The sequence below is a fragment of the Rhinatrema bivittatum genome, chromosome 9 (assembly GCF_901001135.1).
Source record: "Rhinatrema bivittatum chromosome 9, aRhiBiv1.1, whole genome shotgun sequence".
NCBI classification, from domain to species: domain Eukaryota; kingdom Metazoa; phylum Chordata; class Amphibia; order Gymnophiona; family Rhinatrematidae; genus Rhinatrema; species Rhinatrema bivittatum.
Genome location: NC_042623.1, coordinates 95,764,093 through 95,784,820, shown reverse-complemented (window position 1 = coordinate 95,784,820; position 20,728 = coordinate 95,764,093). Strand labels below are relative to the sequence as shown.

At 41.8% G+C, this 20,728-nt stretch overlaps 1 long non-coding RNA gene across 1 annotated transcript in view; it reads left to right on the top strand.

Moving 5' to 3' along the window:
* Nucleotides 1–20,363, top strand: part of LOC115099526 — a 38,041-nt gene extending 17,678 nt beyond the window's left edge. The window contains exon 3 of the long non-coding RNA XR_003858818.1: nucleotides 19,758–20,363. This is a non-coding gene — a long non-coding RNA (uncharacterized LOC115099526). The remainder of the gene's footprint in view (nucleotides 1–19,757) is intronic.
* Nucleotides 20,364–20,728: the final 365 nt, after the last annotated feature.

Sequence of the window (20,728 nt, the reverse complement as noted above, 5' to 3'; positions counted from 1 at the left end):
TACTGCACCCTAGAATGGCTTTCTAAGTAATTTGCAACAGCCATTATGCATCATGCATAAAACTTTAAAATAATTTACTTCGATTATATCAAGCATTAAAAATTCCTTATTAATCAGAATTTATTTTATATTTATTGCAGTTTATAAATGCACAAGAATAGAAAACAATCAGATCTAATCATGTAATAAAACAAAAATTAATGTATTCTTTCATGAACCATCTTTGCAGAAAACCAGAAATCTTCATAAATACAATAAAATATAATTAATCATCAGAACAGGTGCAGCACAGAACTAGGGCAATTCACATTACAACTAATATGAAAAAAAAATTTCAAATTCTGGTGTCACCTCAACAAAAAATAACCCTCCACTGCTATGTTGTGAAGTAACACAAACTCTTGCAAAGAAAGAGGCATCCTTGCCATACAGTCACAGCACTGACTCTCAGGATTCAAATAACAGCAACCTTATGAAAAAGCAGCAATGCAAATACTACACCAGGCCCTAGAATATTAATACATCACCTACTGGAATAACAGAACAAGCTGGACTACTACTACAGAGAAACTATATGCTAGAAATACTGCATTTCTGTCACAAACAGGCAAAACTGAGACCGACCCTTACCTAATATAGAAATAAGAGACTATAAATTAGAAACAGAAACATGCAGATAAAATCAAAATAGAAAGCCTGAGAAACTAAAATTTCTGAACAGTGGAATACTTAAGAAAGAGCAAAATACAAAAATATAAGAAATGCACATTCCCAAAGATGACATATTTAAATTGCTTGTAATAATAAGGCTAAAGTACCACAGATTATCAACGAAACAAATCACCGTGAATTACGTTTTTTTTTGTATCATTAAGTAGGCATAGATGTGAATGCTATTCAGCATAACTTTTTACACCAGTAGTATAATCATGGGTCAGAAATGAATTTTATATGCTTAATGAATCCAAAGTGAAAAGAATTCAAAGTTGATGTAGCATGACATTTCTCATTGTATTCATTGTTGCAGAATTTCTTAACGCATCATAGGATTGACAACATTCAATTTCTTAAGAAAATGTAGGAATGTGAGGAAATGCATTACTTTCATGTTGGTGAAAATGCCGCGAAAATCATCTCACATACATTCGGCCCCTTGATGAAGGCAGACGCGGAAACACGGTCAGCATCGGGTTAGTACATCTCGAGCCTTGTAACATCTTTAACTCTCAGGCATTTCTTCACATGCAAAAAAAGCTAAGTAGCTACATTATCTTAAGAAATTGAATGTTGTCAATACTATGATGCATTAAGAAATTCTGCAACAATTAATACAATGGGAAATGTCATGCTACATCAACTTTGATTTTTTTTTTCACTTTGGACTCACTAAGCATATAAAATTCTTTTCTGACCCATGATTATACTACTGGTGTAAAACGTTATGCTGAATAGCATTCACATGTACACCTATGTATGAAGTCTACTTAATGATACAAAAAAACGTAATTCACGGTGATTTGTGGTACTTTAGCCTTCTTATTATTACGATTTTATACACTACTACCTGTCCATAAATTTTGAGAGAGCGGTTGTGTTGCTTATATTTAAATTGCTAACATCTCAAAATAATTTTTTTTTTTTTACCTTTGTTGTCTGATCTTTGTATTTTTCTAATCAGTTGGTCCTGGTCTCTTTTTGCCATTTTTTCCCTTGTTGCTCATTTCCTAATTTCTTTTCAGTGTCTTTCTTCTATTACTGTCTTCTTCCCTTCCACACACACACACACACATACATGCTTTCTCTCACAGACTCCCCCTCGCACACTCACGCTCTCACATGCTCTCCCCCCCCCACACACACACAAGCTCACATTCTCTGCAGACATACATACAAGCTCTCACTTTCTCACCCCTCCCCAGGCTTATATTCTTATGTACACACAGACGCACATCCAGGTACTCATTCGCACCCACACACATAAACCCAGACTCTCATTCTCACCCACAAACCCATGCTCCCAGTCTCACCCACACATACACATATTCAAGCTCCCATTCTCACCCACACATACACACATTTAAGGTCCCATTCTCACCCACACACACAAAACCAGGCTCCCATTCTCACCCACACCCAGGCTCCCATTCTCACTCATATATACACACATTCAAGCTCCCATTCTCACCCACATATTCAAGCTCCCGTTTTCACCCTCACACAAACCCAAGCTCCCATTCTCACCCATATATACACACATATACACACATTCAAGCTCCCATTCTCACCCACACACAAACCTAGGCTCCCATTCTCATCCACATATTCAAGTTTCCATTCTCACCCACACACACACACACACACTTTCAAGATTCCAATCTCACTCCCACACATACCCAGGCTCCAATTTTCACCCACACACACACACACTCAGGCTCCCATTCTCACCCACACATACACATTGCAGCATGTGCACAGTTTCCGCTTCCTCCCCCCAAAACAGGAAGATCAGCTGGCCTCTCCTGCTGCCACCGGCCTCCTGCTATCTTCGGGTCGTACGGCCCACCGATCTTCCTGCTTGGGGGAGGGGGCGAGGGGGAGGAAGTGGAAGTTGTGCGCTGCGCTTCCACTCCTTTCACTCCAAATAGGAAAATTGGTCGGCCATACGGCCACAGCACTGCTTCCCCATGTGTGCCGTAATGGCGCACCAGGCATGGGTCCTCCTGTTCGCTGTCGCGGGGATGGGAATCCACGACAGCCTTGCAGTTCTGGTGCCAGTTGGGTGGGCCTGGGTCTGGTCGCTGCATCTCAAATAAGATATAATTGCGATGGAGAAGGTACAGAGAAGGGCTACCAAAATGATAAGGGGAATGGAACAGCTCCCCTATGAGGAAAGACTAAAGAGGTTAGGACTTTTCAGCTTGGAGAAGAGACAGCTGAGGGGGGGATATGATAGAGATGTTTAAAATTATGAGAGGTGTAGAACTGGTAGAAATGAATTGGTTATTTACTCTTTCGGATAATAGAAAGACTAGGGGGCACTCCATGAAGTTAGCATGGGGCACATTTAAAACTAATCGGAGAAAGTTCTTTTTTACTCAACGCACAATTAAACTCTGGAATTTGTTGCCAGAGGATGTGGTTAGTGCAGTTAGTATAGCTGTGTTTAAAAAAGGATTGGATAAGTTCTTGGAGGAGAAGTCCATTACCTGCTATTAAGTTCACTTAGAGAATAGCCACTGCCATTAGCAATGGCAACATGGAATAGACTTAGTTTTTGGGTACTTGCCAGGTTCGTATGGCCTGGATTGGCCACTGTTGGAAACAGGATGCTGGGCTTGATGGACCCTTGGTCTGACCCAGTACGGCATTTTCTTATGTTCTTATGTTCTTATAATTGGGTGGGCAGCTGCCCACCCAGGCCCACCCATTGCTATGCCACTGATACAATCATACATGTAATGTAAACATATTAAATTATGCATGCAAATGTGGTCTCTACTGCATAAGTGGAGGGATTTTGCTAGGCATGCTGCAGATACAAATACACATTTCCCCAGTTCATTCCGAGTTTGCCTCAATAAAAGGATAGGACTTCCTAACCCCCATAGCTAGATAACCTCCCTTTTACTCTAAAGCTCCAACCCTTCAAAACCCACTAACTAGCCCTGATTTTTTTATTTTAAAACTTATACGCCAACCATAGGAGAAGTAAAGTTACATGGTAGGAAACTCCAGCGTGCTTGTTCATGTAAACACTTACATGCAGATTTCAAGTTACAGATCTGGACCGCCCATGTTCTGCCAATGTCCTGTCCAGACCCTGCACAGATCCTACCCGATTGTTTGCCTTTTCAATTTGTGCATGTACTGGTACTTAAGTGCGTACTCAGGTGCTTCTTAAAATCCATGTGGCACGCACTGGCCAAAGATATGCGCATATTTCCTGGTTTTGGCTCATGTAGGGCTTTTAAAATCTGCCCGTAAGTCAACTTGATTAATAGCAGTTTATGCACTTCTACTCTATGAACTTATCCAACTTGTCCAAAGACTGATTCCTGCTAGTTACCTTGAAATGCCCTTCTCCTTAGAGTGAATTCCATTTATAATACCCTTTGTTGCCTCCCACTCAATCAATTTTTAACCCAGTTGGTCTTCTTTAAATCCCATACCATAGGAGCTCAGTTTGGGGTAGATTTTAAAAGGTGCGCGTCCATGTGCGCTCGCTTCCCAGCGCGCGCACTGACACACCGATTTTATAATATGTGCGCACTAGCGCGCGCATGTTATAAAATCCGTGGGCTGCATGCACATGCGTGCCAGATTTTATAATCCATGCGAGCATATGTGGGCGGCGCGTGCAGGGGGGCCTGATTTTATAAAAGTACGCACAGTGACGAGATCGGGCCTCTACCAGTTCCCTCCCAGTGCGCTCCAATTAAGAAGCGAACTGGGAGGGAACTTCCCTACCCATAGTACCTCCCTCTTCCCCTCTCCTCTCCTCCCCACTCCCTAAACCCTGTCTCATACCTTTTTTTTTTTTTTGTTGTCTTGTTGCTTACTGCTCTGTTGGAGCAGAAGCAACTTCGCATGCTTCCCCGACAATGCAGCAAATAGCCGCTATACCAGCTACCTCCAGCCATGCCCCTCCCCACCCCTCAGACTACCCCTCCCCGCCCCCCTCCCCGTCCCGGGGGTTACGTGCGTGGCTGGGCCCCTTTGAAAATGCGCACGGCACATGCAAGGCCCAGCCACGTACGGAACCCCTGGAATTTACGCATGCCGGGCAATTGAAATATACCTGTTTATTTATAAGTACTTATGCAAAGCTATTTCAAAGGCCTTACTGAAATCCAAGTACTACATATAACACTCTCCCCGATCCAATTCTCTGGTCATCTAGTCAAAGAAATTGATCAGATTTTTCTGACAAGACCTACCTCTGGTAAATCATGGTGCCTTGGATCTGGTAATCACTTAGATTTCAGAAACTGTACTATCCTTTCTTTTAGCAGCAATTCCATTAATTTCCTCACCATAGAGGTCAGATTTACCAACTGTAGTTCCCAGTCTTCTCCTTTTGTGAAGAGGAACCACATCCACGTCTCATGTCCTCTGGAATTACTCCTGACTATAAAGAAGCATTGAAAAAGTTAACCAGTGGAGCTGCCAAAACCTTTCTAAGATCCCTTTAAACCCTCAGATTACCCTATCTGGCCCTCATCACTATATCTACTTTTAGTTTAGCTAGTTCCTAATGAACAAACATACTTTTCTGAAAATTGAGATTTACCTCATTTCTTAATCTAGTTGTGTCTGTTTTCTTTAGTCCTACTCCTTTCCCTTTCTCAGTGAACACCAAATAGAAATATTTGTTAAGCAATTCTGCTTTTTACTCCTTAGCCACTACATATTCCTCCTCTTTACCTATGAGTCTCATAATGCCACTTTTGCACTTCTTCATGTCACTAATATATCTAAAAAAAATTGTCTCCCTGTTTTTCTATATTTGCTATTTTTCTTCCATTTGCATCTTCTCTATTGACTACTTTCCTAGTTTCTCTTAGCTTTTTCACATATTATTGCCTGTCTTCCTTTCTGTAATCTCTTGTACTTTATGAATGCTAAACTTTTTTCTTACCTTTTCAGCTACTTCTTTAGATAACCATAGTGACCTCCTACCTTTATTTACTTTCTCATCAAAAAGATAGACTGCTAATACAGCATCTCATTTTCATTCTTCTTCTTCTCTTAGATTTTCCTATCTGGCTAATAAATCCTTGAGGTAATCCCCATTTTAATCAAGTTACTTTTCCTGAAGTATAGGACGCTTGCCTGTGCGTGAACCATCACCTTCCGCACTATAATATGAATCACATCATCTGGTGATAACTGGATTCCAGATGATCATCCACAACAACATCATATATACTGTCCCCCTTAGTGAAGACCAGGTCCAGTATTCCCCCTTCCCTTTAGGTTCCATTATCAGTTAACTGAGAAGTTGTCCCTGTAATGAATCCAGGATCTCCTTTTTTCTAGAAGACATTGCAGCTAGGATGTCCCAATCAACATTTGGTGCATAAAAAAACATAAGAAATTGTCATGCTGGGTCAGACCAAGGGTCCATCAAGCTCAGCATCCTGTTTCCAACAGAGTCCAAACCAGGCCACAAGAACCTGGCAAGTACCCAAACACCAAGAAGATCCCATGCTACTGATGCAATTAATAGCAGTGGCTATTCCCTAAGTAAACTTGATTAATAGCAGTTAATGGACTTCTCCTCCAAGAACTTATCCAAACATTTTTTGAACCCAGCTACACTAACTGCACTAACCACATCCTCTGGCAACAAATTCCAGAGCTTTATTGTGCGCTGAGTAGAAAAGAATTTTCTCCGATTAGTGTTAAATGTGCTACTTGCTAACTTCATGGAATGCCCCCTAGTCCTTCTATTATTCGAAAGTGTAAATAACCGATTCACATCTACTCATTCAAGACCTCTCATTATCTTAAAGACCTCTATCATAACCCCCCTCAGCCATCTCTTCTCCAAGCTGAACAGCCCTATCCTCTTCAGCCTTTCCTCATAGCGGAGCTGTTCCATCCCTTTTATCATTTTGGTTGCCCTTCTCTGTACCTTCTCCATCGCAACTATATCTTTTTTGAGATTGGGTGACCAGAATTGTACACAGTATTCAAGGTGCGGTCTCACCATGGAGCGATACAGTGGCATTATGACATTTTCCGTGGATTGAAATTATCAAGCAATAGCATCTCCCCTTTCATAGAAATTTTGTAAATATCCTTCTTTATCTCTCTATCCCTTTCTTCTGCCTATGAAAGAGATACATGTATTTGTTTATTGATTTATTTATTCGATTTGATAAACCATTTGATATAAAAAAAAATTTCAAGTGGTTTTTACTCCCCGAGTTTACACATTATCCGCTGGGTATATGTTGCTCCTCCCCCACTATGCTGTAAACTCTTTGGCTCCGTCCTTTTCAGTACTGACTGACTCAGGGCAGCTACTTGGAATAAGCCTAACCTTCGATGGACTTTCACACTCTGGCCCTTATCCCAAAACCAATGGACACACTAATCATTGGAACCAGATAAGGAGGCACCTAACTTCCAGCAGAGGTCTCCTGTTGTGAAGCATCCCACACCTTGTTCCTTATAGCAGTACTGGTGACATCAAGCTTTCTGGGATGCCTATCCCAGCTCTCCACTATGACTATACTATAAGGTTGTATCTTTGACAGTTCTACCCACCCTCAAACACAGTATTGTTGTCCTTTCAGCGCATGGTCAGATTTCTTGTTAGGAAGGAATACAACACAAAAGATATTACAGATATCCCCAGGGATTAGTACTTTATAAACCCAGGACAATGATTAGAGCTTATTACAGCACAATGCCAAGCTTTATTTGGGAAAACTGTTTATCTCTCCTTAGTATAAGTATGTGAACCCAGCTTTGAGTTGGAATGAAAAAAAAAAAAAAGGTTAAAAACCCCAACATGATTATATCTTACCTAAATTGAATCAGGAATATCTCTGGTGGAATGTCTCGGTTGACCCAGTGAAAATCTCCCAGTGCAGGTTCCAGTCCCCTCTCTTGTCGGCGCTCTGGTGTCAGTACCAGATTCCAAAATGGCACCAGCTGATATACTCCAAAGTGATGTTAGTCTTGGTTCAACCAGCACTGACAGGGCAAGAGCAAATGGATGTGTTCCTGCACCATGAAAACATCAGGCATAGCAAGTAAAACTGGATTGGAAGCACATTTTAGGGGCTTTTTAAAAATCTTATTTGGTGATGTGGGTTTGTGTCTTAGTGTAAAAGGAAACAAATTAAACTGAAATGAAACTGCAGCCCTAAGAAAGAGTTGTTCCCTGCTTGCTTTTTCCTTTGCTGCTTCATGCTTTTTCTTGATGAAGCTCTGTAAGTAACTGCTGCTCTATGTGTCCTACTTTGGTAGCCTCCACTGTTCATGCATGGCCCATGAGGTCCTTTCTCCATGTAGAAATGGTACCTATTAGGGATGTGCAGTCCCAAACTTTTCAGTTTGGTTCCTTTTTTCATTTTTGCTTGGTTCTTACAAAGATGCATTTTAAAAGCACTACGTGTGCCAAAGCCAGGAGATACGCAAGTACCTTGGGCTGGCTCACAGCGAGGATTTAAAAAAAAATCCCCAAGCATGCATGTATCTCCTGGTATGCGCACAAATGGGAAAGACAAAAAAGGGGCTGGGCATGGGCAGTCTGAGTCTGTAACAGGAAATGTGCGCATAAGTATTTACGTACACAAGTGCGTGTCGGTGTCCCCTACCATGCAACTTTACTTCTGCCTTGGATGGCATGTAAGTAATGAAACAAAACATAATGAGACTATTTAGCGGGGTTTTAAGGGTTGGGTCTACAAGGGTAAAAGGGAAGTATATTAATTATGGGGGTTAGGAAGTCCTATCCTTTACCTAGGCAACTCGGAATGGACTGGGGAAATTGGTAATTGCAATCGTGTGCATATCTAATAAAACCTCCCCACTTATGCAGTAGAGCCAGCATTTGCGCGCACATGCATGAGTCCATATAAAATTGTGCACACATGTATGACCATACAGCCGATTTTATATCATGCACATTTACACGTGTATGTTATAAAATGGCTGTGTCCCTTAGCGTAAGCTGGCACATGCACTTACATGTACACCTGCGAGGCCATTTGAAAATTGTTATTCCCATGGGGGGGTTTTTGTTTGCTTCTTTTGCCAAACCAAAAAAAAAATACATTAAAAAATAAATACAAACCCTGATGGTTTTCCCAGACCAAAGATCTGCCCTGAGTCAAGCTTGGCGCTGAAGCCTAGCCCTAGCACCTATGTCTAGTCTTGTCCCAGGCCCCATACCAAGGCTTAGTGTCAGACCAGGCCTAGTGCTAAGGCCTAGCCCCTGTGACTAGATGCAAGACCTGCCCAGAGTAGGCCTGAGCTGGGGATCTGCCATCCCGGCATCCTCTTACCCCTTTACTGACTCCAACACTGAAACAGGCAGGGGCAATTCCCAGTTGTTCCTGCCTGCATCCTGATGCTTGAAAGATGGTGTCATCCATCTTGGGAGAGCATCAAAATGATATCACTTTGTCACCTTCTTCCAATGTAGCTGACACCATTTTATTGTACATCGCTAGCATCCATTGGCTTCTGATGACTCTCAATAATTAAAAATCTTGGATATAGTTTGGATTTGCTACCTCATTTGAATGTTGAGAATGTAACTTTCAGCTTCCTCACCTTTCAAATCACTATCCTGCTGGTAGCTGGTATTGGTATTCGCTGTCTTCTGGACTCCATTAGGATATTTCTTCTTCTCTTTCATTTGCTGGACCTTCTTGATACTTTTGGGGAGCCTCTAGTAGCTGTACATTTCAATATTACCTTGTGCTGCTGTATGCTGCTTAGTAGTCTCCCACCCAAATCTTTAGCACTGACTCTGTGCTTCTTGCATCAGAATCTACTCTATTCAGTTCTGTGATTTAACTGATCCCTGCTACTGCTGCTGCCTTTTTATTCAAGGTTTACTGCCATCTGCCCACATTGTTCTCAGTCAGTCCTCATAGGAAACTTCTCCTGAAGCCTGTCAACCCTTGTTCCCAGCTATCTTTCAAATCCTAGCTCTTGTTGGGAGCTAATTTAAAATTCTTCGCCTTGTTAGCTTCTACCCCTTAGTTAGGCTAGGCCACATAGATTACCTGAAGAAAGAGTATACAGTCGTTGTGGAATATGGAATTAGAGAAAAAAAAGATACATAAGCTCAGGTTGCCCCTACATAAAATGGTTAACAATGAATCACTGCCAGTGACAACACACATATATACTGCTTGCTTATACACAATACAATTTTATTGATAATTGTTTTATTTAGTGAGAAATAGCATGTTGCAGAAAGAAACACTACTTGCATTAGAATTAAGAGAGAATATACTAGATTCATTATAGTTAGTGTAAGCCATATGAAACTGCATTTGGGACCTTGGAATATTATAGAAACATTTTCCTCTGACAGAAAAGACAAGTCTGTCATCTCTGCTGCCATCTCAGAACTCTTAGAATAGACATATTGGCATTAGAACCAATCAGCCATGTGATAGCTAAGCTTACAGTACTGTATCTGCTTCTGTAAGATAAGAAGTTAGTGTTATGAAGAGACATCTGTTACCTTAAGATTAAGGACATAGGCCATTTGGATTAGGGAAGTAAATCATCTCTGGTTCAGAACTGGTCTTCTGCCCAGAACAACTCAGGCTGCAGAAAGAGGAACTACCTGTCTACAGTCAAACATATGCCCAGATAGACAGGAACATACTTTCTGTAGCTTAAAATATATTGGCTTATAATATTTTCAGTTAAAAGTCAGAAATCATTCTGAAATCATAGCTTATACTTTAAATGCTTTTCTTTCAAGTGTTTAAGATACTGAAATATTTTGCTTACATTTAGAAGAGACATTAAGAAGATACTATAGTGACATTAAAGATATCTAAAAGAGGAAGTAACTACAGCAAATTCAGACAGCTCAGGACTAAGAAAGAGCTGAGACATACTTCTGTGCATGATAACTAACCCAAAACTTGTGGAACCCACGTAGTATGATGGCAAGAACAGGAAACCAAACTATGTTCATGCAGTCAGAGGTCCTAGACCTGTAGCTAAGACTTGGCTGTCGACCCATAAGTGGGTGGTAAGCCAGTGTTAGATCCACAATTAAGGGGTAGATTTTTAAAAAAAAGCGCGTTCGCGTACTTTTGTTGGCGCACCAGGCACAAACAAAAGTACGCTGAATTTTATAAGATACGCGCGTAGCTGCGCGTATCTTATAAAATACTGGATCAGCGCGCGCAAGGCTGCCGATTTTGGGCAGCCGGCGCGCGCCGAGCCGCGCAGCCTGCGTCCGTTCCCTCCTAGGCCGCTCCGAAATCGGAGCGGCCTCGGAGGGAACTTTCTTTCGCCCTTCCCTCACCTTCCTCTCCCTTCCCCTACCTAACCCACCCCCCCGGCCCTATCTAAACCCCCCCCACCTTTATCCATGGATTTACGCCTCCCGGAGGGAGACGTAAATCCACGTGCGCCAGCGGGCTGCTGGTGTGCCGAGACCCGACCCGGGGGCGGTTCCGGAGGGCGAGGCCACGCCCCCAGAATGCCCTGGGCCAAAACCACGCCCCCGAAATGCCGCGTCCGCCCCCAAAACACCACGTGGTTCGGCCCCGCCCCCGACACGCCCCCGACACGCCCCCTTCAGAAAACCCCGGGACCTACGCGCGTCCTGGGGCTCTGCGCGCGCCGGCGTCCTATGCAAAATAGGTGCACCAGCACGCAAGGCCCTGCTCGCGTAAATCCGGGCAGATTTACGCGAGCAGGGCTTTTAAAATCCGCCCGTAAGTGTATATAAGAGGGAGGTTTAGAAATAGTTCTTTGTACTGAGTGAACATCCAACCCAATATCTGCCCACGATTACCACAGTGCCCAGCATGTCATAATCTCTGCCACAAAGACCCTTCATAGACATTGCTGAGGATGAAACGGGTGTATCATGACTCAGGGAAGTGCCTACTATAAATATTCTTTTAGACCATTCTCTTATATATATGGTCTTTTATATGATATTTGCTCGGCTAAGATAATGCATACTTTGCTGCTACATTGCTGATTTCATTGCATAAGGTTTTTGAGGATGTATTTGTTGTGTGTTATATTATTTCTAGTCCTTGTTTAGGAATAAAGCTCACATATATTCTTTTGCCAATTTTTCTCAGTGTTTGTGCCTGATTTCTACCAGGTCATTCAGGACAAACATCCCACCCCATGGCCACACTATAACAATAAACAGAAAAAAAAAAAAGGATTATTTTTTAAAACCCAGAACCCAACCTGCAATTTCATAATTTAAGTAATGCTATAATAAAGCATACTGTGAAACCTTTTATCTAGTAAGTTATTACAAAGAATAACAATAAAGATAAAGCAAGTGATTTCCAGCTGTCTTTTTCTGGTTCTGGTACAAGTTGTATTAAAAGCCATTTCAATAGCAAACTTTTTTTACTTTTGGAAACTTTCGGGACCTCCGACTTAATATCGCCATGATATTGTCGGAGGGTGCACAAAAAGCAGTTTTTACTGCTTTTCTGTGCACTTCCTCGGTGCCCGAAGAAATTAGCGCTAATTTCTGAAAGCAAAATGTGCGGCTTGGCTGCACATTTTGTTTTCTGAATCGCGCGGGAATATCTAATAGGGCCATCAACATGCATTTGCATGTTGTGGGCGCTATTAGGTTCGGGGGCTTGGACACGTGTTTTCGGCCCCTTACTGAATAAGGGGTAACGCTAGCACGTCGAAAATGCATGTCCAATAGAGGGTTAACAGTGCGCTCCGTCGGAGCGCACTGTACTGTATCGGCCCATTTATTATATTGTTGCCAAATGAGTGCCAGTGAAGTGGTGGGACAAAACAGGCAAGTCACAGGGATACATCGTTTAACTACTGTATAGAACCTGGTAAAAGTAAGAGGTATGAGCCCATTCCAGACTACAGCTGTATTTTTGGCATGCTCTGAAAAAAGATAGTTCATAAAACCTGAACTTTTGTCCTTTTTATGAAAATAATTATTCCTGTTTAATGAAGTGCAAATTATATCATCGTCATCAGAAGCAGTAGCAAGAAGGCGAAGGAACTGTAACTCCTGACCAAATTAGAGACGAAGGGTGGTGGGTATAACCTCAATCCATTAATAAGAGACAGTGGTGCAGGCCAAATTAGGCAATTACTGGTTAAAACCTATCCATCTATATATAATTTCAGCCTGCTTTGTATTGGAAAAAAAAAATCAGTGAATTTATCCAAGATCCACAAGAAATATTTATTTGATTTTTTTTCTTTGGATCTTGGCCTCCACCAATCTGCAAAAATACATAGCAGATTTTGTATGGATCCACCAGTAGATTTCTGTGAACCTATTGTTGAGTTTTCCAAAAACCACCCTACTTCATAACAAAAGAAAGTTTCTGAACTAATTTGATAGCTATTCTATTCTATTTTAGCCTGTGTAGTCATGGCAGATATAATGAGCTAATCAAATTGGTGACATTGTATTTTTTTTACAAGTTAAGTTGTAATGCAGAATATTGCAGGAAAATATTGAGAAATATAGTATCACCGTATGTTGACATTGGTCGGCAATGAATCATAGGAGATAATATACCAGAGCTAAAACTGAACTGTATTCTTTTGCAGAAATCTTAGGGGGTTTTTTAAGAAAATAAAATAGGATTTGTAGACTGCTCTACATCTAGCTTTTCTCTTTAGAAACTTTTCAGACTATTTGGTTCCACATTTAAGCTTTTTTGTGAGTCATCTAAAACATAGCCCAAGTTATTAACTGGTTAATAAAGATAATCTCCATTTGGATGAAATATTGAAATAGTGAAGAATAGATTATTTTAAGTACATCTGCCACAGTTTATCCCTGGCAGCAAAGCAACCTTGAAAGGTGAAGTTATGCTGATCTCATGCTTCTGGTGGAAGCTCTCTTGTAAAATGTGAGTTACAGTTCTGTATGTACCTGGGCACATTAATTCCATTCTCTCAGAATGTGTCTTTCTTCTCCCCTAAGAGCTATTTATTGCTCATTTGAGTGAAATGAAGGCCAAAAGGGAACAACAATGTTAAACATCTCATGCTTAAACAATGTGAAAAAAATCAACTGTTTTATAAAGCAGAGAGATTTAGTAGTTATCTTTCAAGGTCAATTTTAATACACTAAAAATATCTTTTTATGCTTCCAGATTATCATTCTTTTCTGAATTCTCTTTCCTGATTGAAATTTTGCCCTTGCCATTGAATCTTTAAAAAAGAGCATTACATTTATACTTTACAACTGTAACCCTCTACTTGCAGTAATTTCTCACAGGTGATATCTAGCCACATGCTAATGGCATATGCATGCTCACTGCGTGCTTGTCTGGGAAAAATGATAATCATCATGCTCACTAATGCATCACTTTCAAAGTGAATTGTCCTCAACTGTTAATGTTTTCCTGTCAACAACTTTACCATTTTTATAGCCATGGGAATTTTGCAAGTTATGTGATAATCTTTATTATTATTTTTGTGATAACCATTATTATTTCAGACTTTGAGGGTCAATTTACTAAGCTGACAAATAACTTGCGGCAGTGATAACACATAGGGGTAGATATTTAAAGAATGCATGCGCGAGTCCATGTGCGTGCGCTACCCGGCACGAGCACATGGACACACGATTTTATAACATGTGCGCACAGGAGCGCGCAAGTTATAAAATCAGAGGTCAGCGCATACAAGGGGGTGCACACTTGTGCATTCTGCGCATGCTGACACCCGTGGCCTTCCTCCATTCCCTCCCAGTCCGCTCCAATTTCGGAGCAGACTAGGAGGGAACTTCCAAACCCCCTACACTAGCCTCCCTTCACCTTCCCCTAACCTACCTGCCCTCTAGCCCTAACCTAGCCCCCCAAAAAACTTTTTCTTACCTTTTGCGTCTGCCGGTACCCTGCTGGCACGTGATCCCCCGGCACAGCAGCAAATGGTCGCTGTGCCGGGGGCCTCTGGCCACGCCCCACCCCTTTCCCGAAGCTCCGGGACTTACACGCCTGGCCGTGCTTTTGAAAATAGGCCTGGCGCGCATAAGGCCATTTATGCGCGTAGGCCTTTTCAAATCTACCCCATAGTATTTTAAATACCAAGTGTTATTTCCTCCCCAATAATACAAAAATGATAATGAGTGGTTTTGCATGCAAATGCATACAAACAGCTCATTACTAGCTAATTTTATGTAAATAAATAATGTGACTGTTGCGCTGATGGTGGACCCTTGGCCCTAGGTGGGGGTGACGCTACCCGCAGGGCAAGCCCTACGAGTCTCCACCATTGGGTGGCAGAGCAGGCTAGAAGACGGAGGCCAACTGGTGCTTCGCCATTACCAGCCCACATTCCCCTTAGCTTGAGCCCTTGGATGCTGGGACCGGCTGGACTTAGGCGGGCCTCCATGTGATGACTCCCAGTTGCTGTAGACAAGGGCACATCAGGAACCAGCAGAGGTATTGGAGGGCCGAGGACGGTGCGGACAAGGCAGGGTTCCAAAGACCCAGGCGCCAACAGGTACAGAGGATAGCAGGGGGCATCCAGGTAAAGACAGGCTGAAGTCTGAGAGGCCAGATCCGTAGGAAACAAGGAGAGTCCAAGGCAAGCTGGAGTCAGGGCAGGAGGCAGGAAGTTACAGTACCGGAAGCAGATCTGAGGTCAGAGCCAGAAAATCAGATCAAGCGTAGTCCAGATGAAGCAGAGGTCAATACCAGAGAATCAGTCCAAGGGTACAAGGAGCAGGCAAAGGAACATGCAGGAACAGGAACCAGAACAAGCAATTAGTAGACGAGCAATCGTGGAGACCTGTTGCCAAGGCAGGGAACAAGTGGCTGGGCCCTGCCTTTTATACAGAGGCCGAGTGATGTCATCATCTGGGGCCACGGGCTACTTTCCCACCGTGGCCCCTTTAAAAGAGCTTGAGTCGTGTGCCTAGGCCAGAGCCCAGAGGAAGCAGGGTGGCGGCATCACTCCGCGGCCCACGCGGGAAGGCCCGCTGGGTGCAAAGAGGAACTGTGCAGTAGTCAGAAGCGGCAGAGGTGGCTGCAGGCACTCAGGGACAGAGGCTGCTGCCCACCGTCGCAAGCAAAGTTGAACCAGAGCTGGCAGCTGGATTCCTGGGGTGAGTGGACCCGGGGTGGGCCCAGCATGGCCAGGACATGCAACAGTGACTTACCTAAAAAGAAATTATAGGCTGTGTTATTCTCTGGAAAGTGAGTTATAACTCTGGAGTTGTAGATAATTTTCCTTGGGCTCATTCTGATGCATCTTGGTTTTGCAGTTAATAAATCACCATATGGTCTAAATGCTGACATAGAATGGATACATTTTCTGTAGCATCATGTAATGTTTTGACAGTATCGCCTGTATCTATTATATTGTTTCTGCTGTGGTTACCTTGACACACTGGACTTTTATAGGTTACACATCTCTTTGACAGATCTAATTCTGAGTAGCCATCCCACAGTCATGTGACCTTTCACTGGATTGGATGAAGTATTGTTTAGGCGCCAAAGCCAAGGTCTTTAAATGTTTATGTTTAATTGTTATATCTAAGGACTCCTGTTATGACCATATATAAGCATTGAAGGTTTGTCAATTCTTAACCTTTTGTTCCCTTTGCCTGTGCCCAAATTATTTGTCCTCACAATTTCATGACTTTCGTTTATCTGTTTCCTTATAGTATTTGAGCTACTGCCCACATAGTCCCTCACGATGCAGCCTTTCATGGTGAAACACAGTGTCCATGACAGGGGACATATTTATTAAAATGTGCTTTGAAAGTATAGAGTTTCTTTACTAATAAACTGTATACTATCTAGGGATGTGCATTTGTTTTTAAAGAAATAGACAACGGCAATGAAATTGCCTATTTCGTCTAGTTTTGGGAGTACCATGAAACGGAAAAAAAAAAAAGACAAAATTTCATGAAAATTCATATTTCATGTTAGTGCGCACTATTTATTTTATTTATTTATTCATTTTTATATACCGACATTAGATCAGAGATATCACATCGGTTTACAGGGAACAGAAGATGAAATAAGAATAAGGTTTCTTATTTCTTACAAAGAAAAGTGGTAACAATATAAAGCTTAATTCTTACATGGGTAACTTAGTAACGATATAATGTTATAGAGAAGGCTGAGCTTTTAAAGCGTAGCTAAAGAGATTTGCAGAATAACAAGGGGATAACATATGATAAGGGGGGAGGAATAGTACTGAGGGAAAATATTGCAATTCAGGGGAAACTTAATCGACTTACAGGGAAGCTTGAACTGGGGGACTGGGGGGGTGTAGGTGGATCTGATTCTGTGTGTGTGTGTGTGGGGGGGGGTATTAGGTCACAGGAGGAAAGGCTTGTAGGAAGAGCCATGTTTTTAGGTGTTATTTGAATCGATGAGTTCTTAGTTTTCTTATAGTTTTCTTATTTAAGGACTTATGGGTAGATTTTAAAAGACCTACGTGCATAAATCCGGGGTTTACGCACGTGGCCAGGCCTTGCATGCCAGGCGAATTTTCAAAGAGGCCCAGCCACGCGTATAAACTCCCAGATTTACACGCATAACTGATGGGCCTCTTCAAAGAAGTAGGCCGGGGGATGGGGTCTGGGTGGGGATGAGTGAGGTGTGGGGTAGGCCGAGACAGCGCCATTGATTGGGAGCTGAAGTAAGTGATGAAACAAAAAAAAGATAGATAGGGTTTAGGGGGTGGGGAGGAAAGGGGAAGAGAGAGGAAGGTTAGGTAAAATGGATAACAATGAATCACTGCAAATGACTACACACATATATACTGCTTACTTGTACACAATAAAATGTTATTGCTAATTGCTTTTGCTGACCAGAACTTGATGCTATTATTACATCACTTATTGTTAACAATTGTTACCAGGCACTGGCCATCTCCCCTCAAATACCACCTTGCAATCTTGGCAACACAAATAAGTAACTAAGGAGACATCCAAAGGGAATGTAGAACCATACCTCTACCTAACAAACATCTCCCCAATTGACACTTTTTAACTTATTGGTAACATTTTTAGTTAGTATGCACTAAATTGAGTTAGTGCGTGCTGATATCCAGTTAGTGCGCACTAAGTTCCATTAGTGCTCACAAACTAGTTTTCCTACTTTTGGAGTTAGTGCACACTAACAGGACTTAATGCACACTAACATCCAGTTAGTGCATGCTAAATCCCTTTAGCGCATACTAACTCCGAAAACAGGAAAACCAGTTAGTGCACACTAATGGGACTTAGTGTGCACTAATATGTAGTTAGTGCACACTAAGGGGCTGATTTTAAAAGCCCTACACACGTAAAATCCATGTAGGGGGGAGGGGGGTTACGCGCGCTGGGCCTATTTTAGAAAGGGCCGGTAATGAGTGTAAAGCCCCGAGACGTGTCTAAGTCCCAGGGCTATACTAAAGGGGCGGGGAGGGGGCGGGATGTGAACGGGGTGGGGCCAGAGGCCTCCGACACAGCAGTCATTGCTGCTGTGTGAAAGGATCGCGTGCCGGCAGACTGCTGGTGCGAGCAAAAGGTAAGATAAAGGGCAGGGGGGTTTAGAGTAGGGCTAGGGGAGAAAGGTTAGGGGAAGGGTTGGGAAAGTCAGGCTAGGGGGGAAGGGAATGGGGGAAGGCAGTGCGGCTCAGCACGCATGTTATAAAATCAGGTGTACATGTGTGCTTGCCAGGTAGCGTGCGCACATGTATGCCCGCGCGCAACCTTTTAAAATCTACCCCTAAGTCCCATTAGTGCACACTACAACTCCAAAATTAGGGAAACCCAAAATAAATACCTCCCAAACCATTTTAAAAATGAAATTTAACAGATAATGACCCAAAACGAAAATGATCCGAGAAAAAATAATTTTGTGTACATCGCTGAGTATTTCTTGTAATATTTGTCGAGGGCAGCCATGTACTCCATGGTCTTATATTTATAAACTTGGAAGTTAAAGTGCCAGAGCGGCCTGAAGTATCCCTCTCCAGTTTTGCCGACCTCAACCTCCTGTCAACTCCCCCTCCTCCCCCTGCACTACCAGCTCCTGAGATGGCTGAAGTCATCAAATGTAAACTTTTAAACACTGTAAAATCCATGGTTGGCCCTGCCCCATTCCTTTCATCAAATATCCTTCCCCAGGCCTTGAACTCTCTGGACCTTATTGACACACCTCTGATGGGCCAATGGGAATCCGAAATGTGCCTTAGATTTCTGGGCCCAGTCCATTTTGTTTTGAAATGGCACTAGTCAGTCAAGGTTCTACCTTTACCCTATCATGTGATGGGGTGAAGGTAGGACCTCAGTCAGCCAATGCTATTTTGAAACAAGGAAGTATTGAACCTGGAGACCTAAGAGGTGCTCTTGGCTCCCAGTGGTCCACTTGGGATTGCTTATAAGTGCCAGAGGAGTCAAAGGGTTGCCTAGGGTGGGGAGGATCAGGGTTCAGGGGGAACTTTTGACCAAGGGGAGGGGATTGGGGAACAGGATTGGGCTAGCCATGGAATTTACAATATTTAAAAGTTTATATTTGCTGACATTGACCACCTCAGGGGGTGGGGGATGGGTTGTCCCTGGGGGAATTGGCAAATCTGGAGGGGCTATATGTCAGGCTTCTCTAGCCCTTTAAACCATAGCGGACCACAGCCTGGGGCACCATGGCACACTATGTAAGGAGGTTTATTAATCTATGGAATTTTTCTTAGTGGTATTTTAGCATTGGGAAAATACCACAGCTTAGTAAATGACAACCTCCCCTATTATTTCTATGCATTTAACAATCAGAGGTCAATGTTATAAAACCTGTTAATACTAATGCAGTGTTAATGTGTATTAATTATGCATTAATATACATTTATCATCTTTGCATTAAATCCATGTAGCTTTAAGGTTCATGCACTTGTGCATTAGTCCATGTTAACTTTAACATTTCTCTTGGGATGATGAAGTGTTATTCATGATGGTATCACTTGCTCATTGGTTATGTAAGGTTCTTTTTTATATGCATTATTGTTCCTTTTGTGTCTTTTGTTTTTGTCATGGGGAAGGTTGTTTTTTTAGCTGAGTGTTTGTTTTATTTTAGTGATGAATTTGTGAGACCCATACATTGAAAAGAAGAGCTGCTGCTTTAGAATTTGAACCCATGAAGAAGCCGTGTGATTGACGAAACATGTTGAGTACACTATTTTATAAATGTTTTCGGATTAAAGGTGTTTAATGAGACTGATGAACTCAAAGTTCTCTGTTGTAATTGTAAAGGTCTCATTTGGGATTCTGGTTAGCCTATTTGAGAAAACATCAGTCCCCTTTTGTAGAGAGAATTGTACAGCACCTATGGATATAGAAGTTTCAGTATTCAATCAGCATCTTTCAATGGATTTATAACATCATACAAAGACTGCAAATTCTGTTGTTTGGGTCTGGAGGATAACTGGTTTTCATTTTTTTTCCTTTTTTTGTTTGTGAGTTTGTGTTTTCTGTTGCCTTTGTCTTCTGTTAATTATGTTGTGTGGGCCCTGTGCTTATTTGATAGGTTAGATTGGTCTGGAGATTTGCTTATACTAAAGGTTTTGAAAAATATATTGATTGGGGATTGAAAACATAAGATTTTATTTGCAATCTCATTTGGTATTGCAAGTTTGTGGAATAAATTGTGTATGATTAATATTTGAGATATTTAGAACATTTTGAAATGTTTTTGATTTTCCCTTGCTTGTATATGTTAACTAGTGCAATAAACTGCGTAACCAATTTATTTATTTTCTTATATATTTTCATTTTACATTTTTAAATCTATTTTATATTCTAACTGCATTTATTTAGTTGTTAATTTTCCTATTTTGGTTTTTTTTTTATATTCTCTAACATTTTTCTCTTTTTTTTAATGACATTTTTTATGTCTTAGCATATACTGATTGTTTTTTACCTCTGCTAGCTGTAAGCCTGCTAAGCCAACACACATTATTATTGCCAAGGCTGAACATAATAATTTGTTTTAGTTGAGAATTATCAATTGTCTTATTAATTCTGATCTGATCAATTAATTGATTTCTT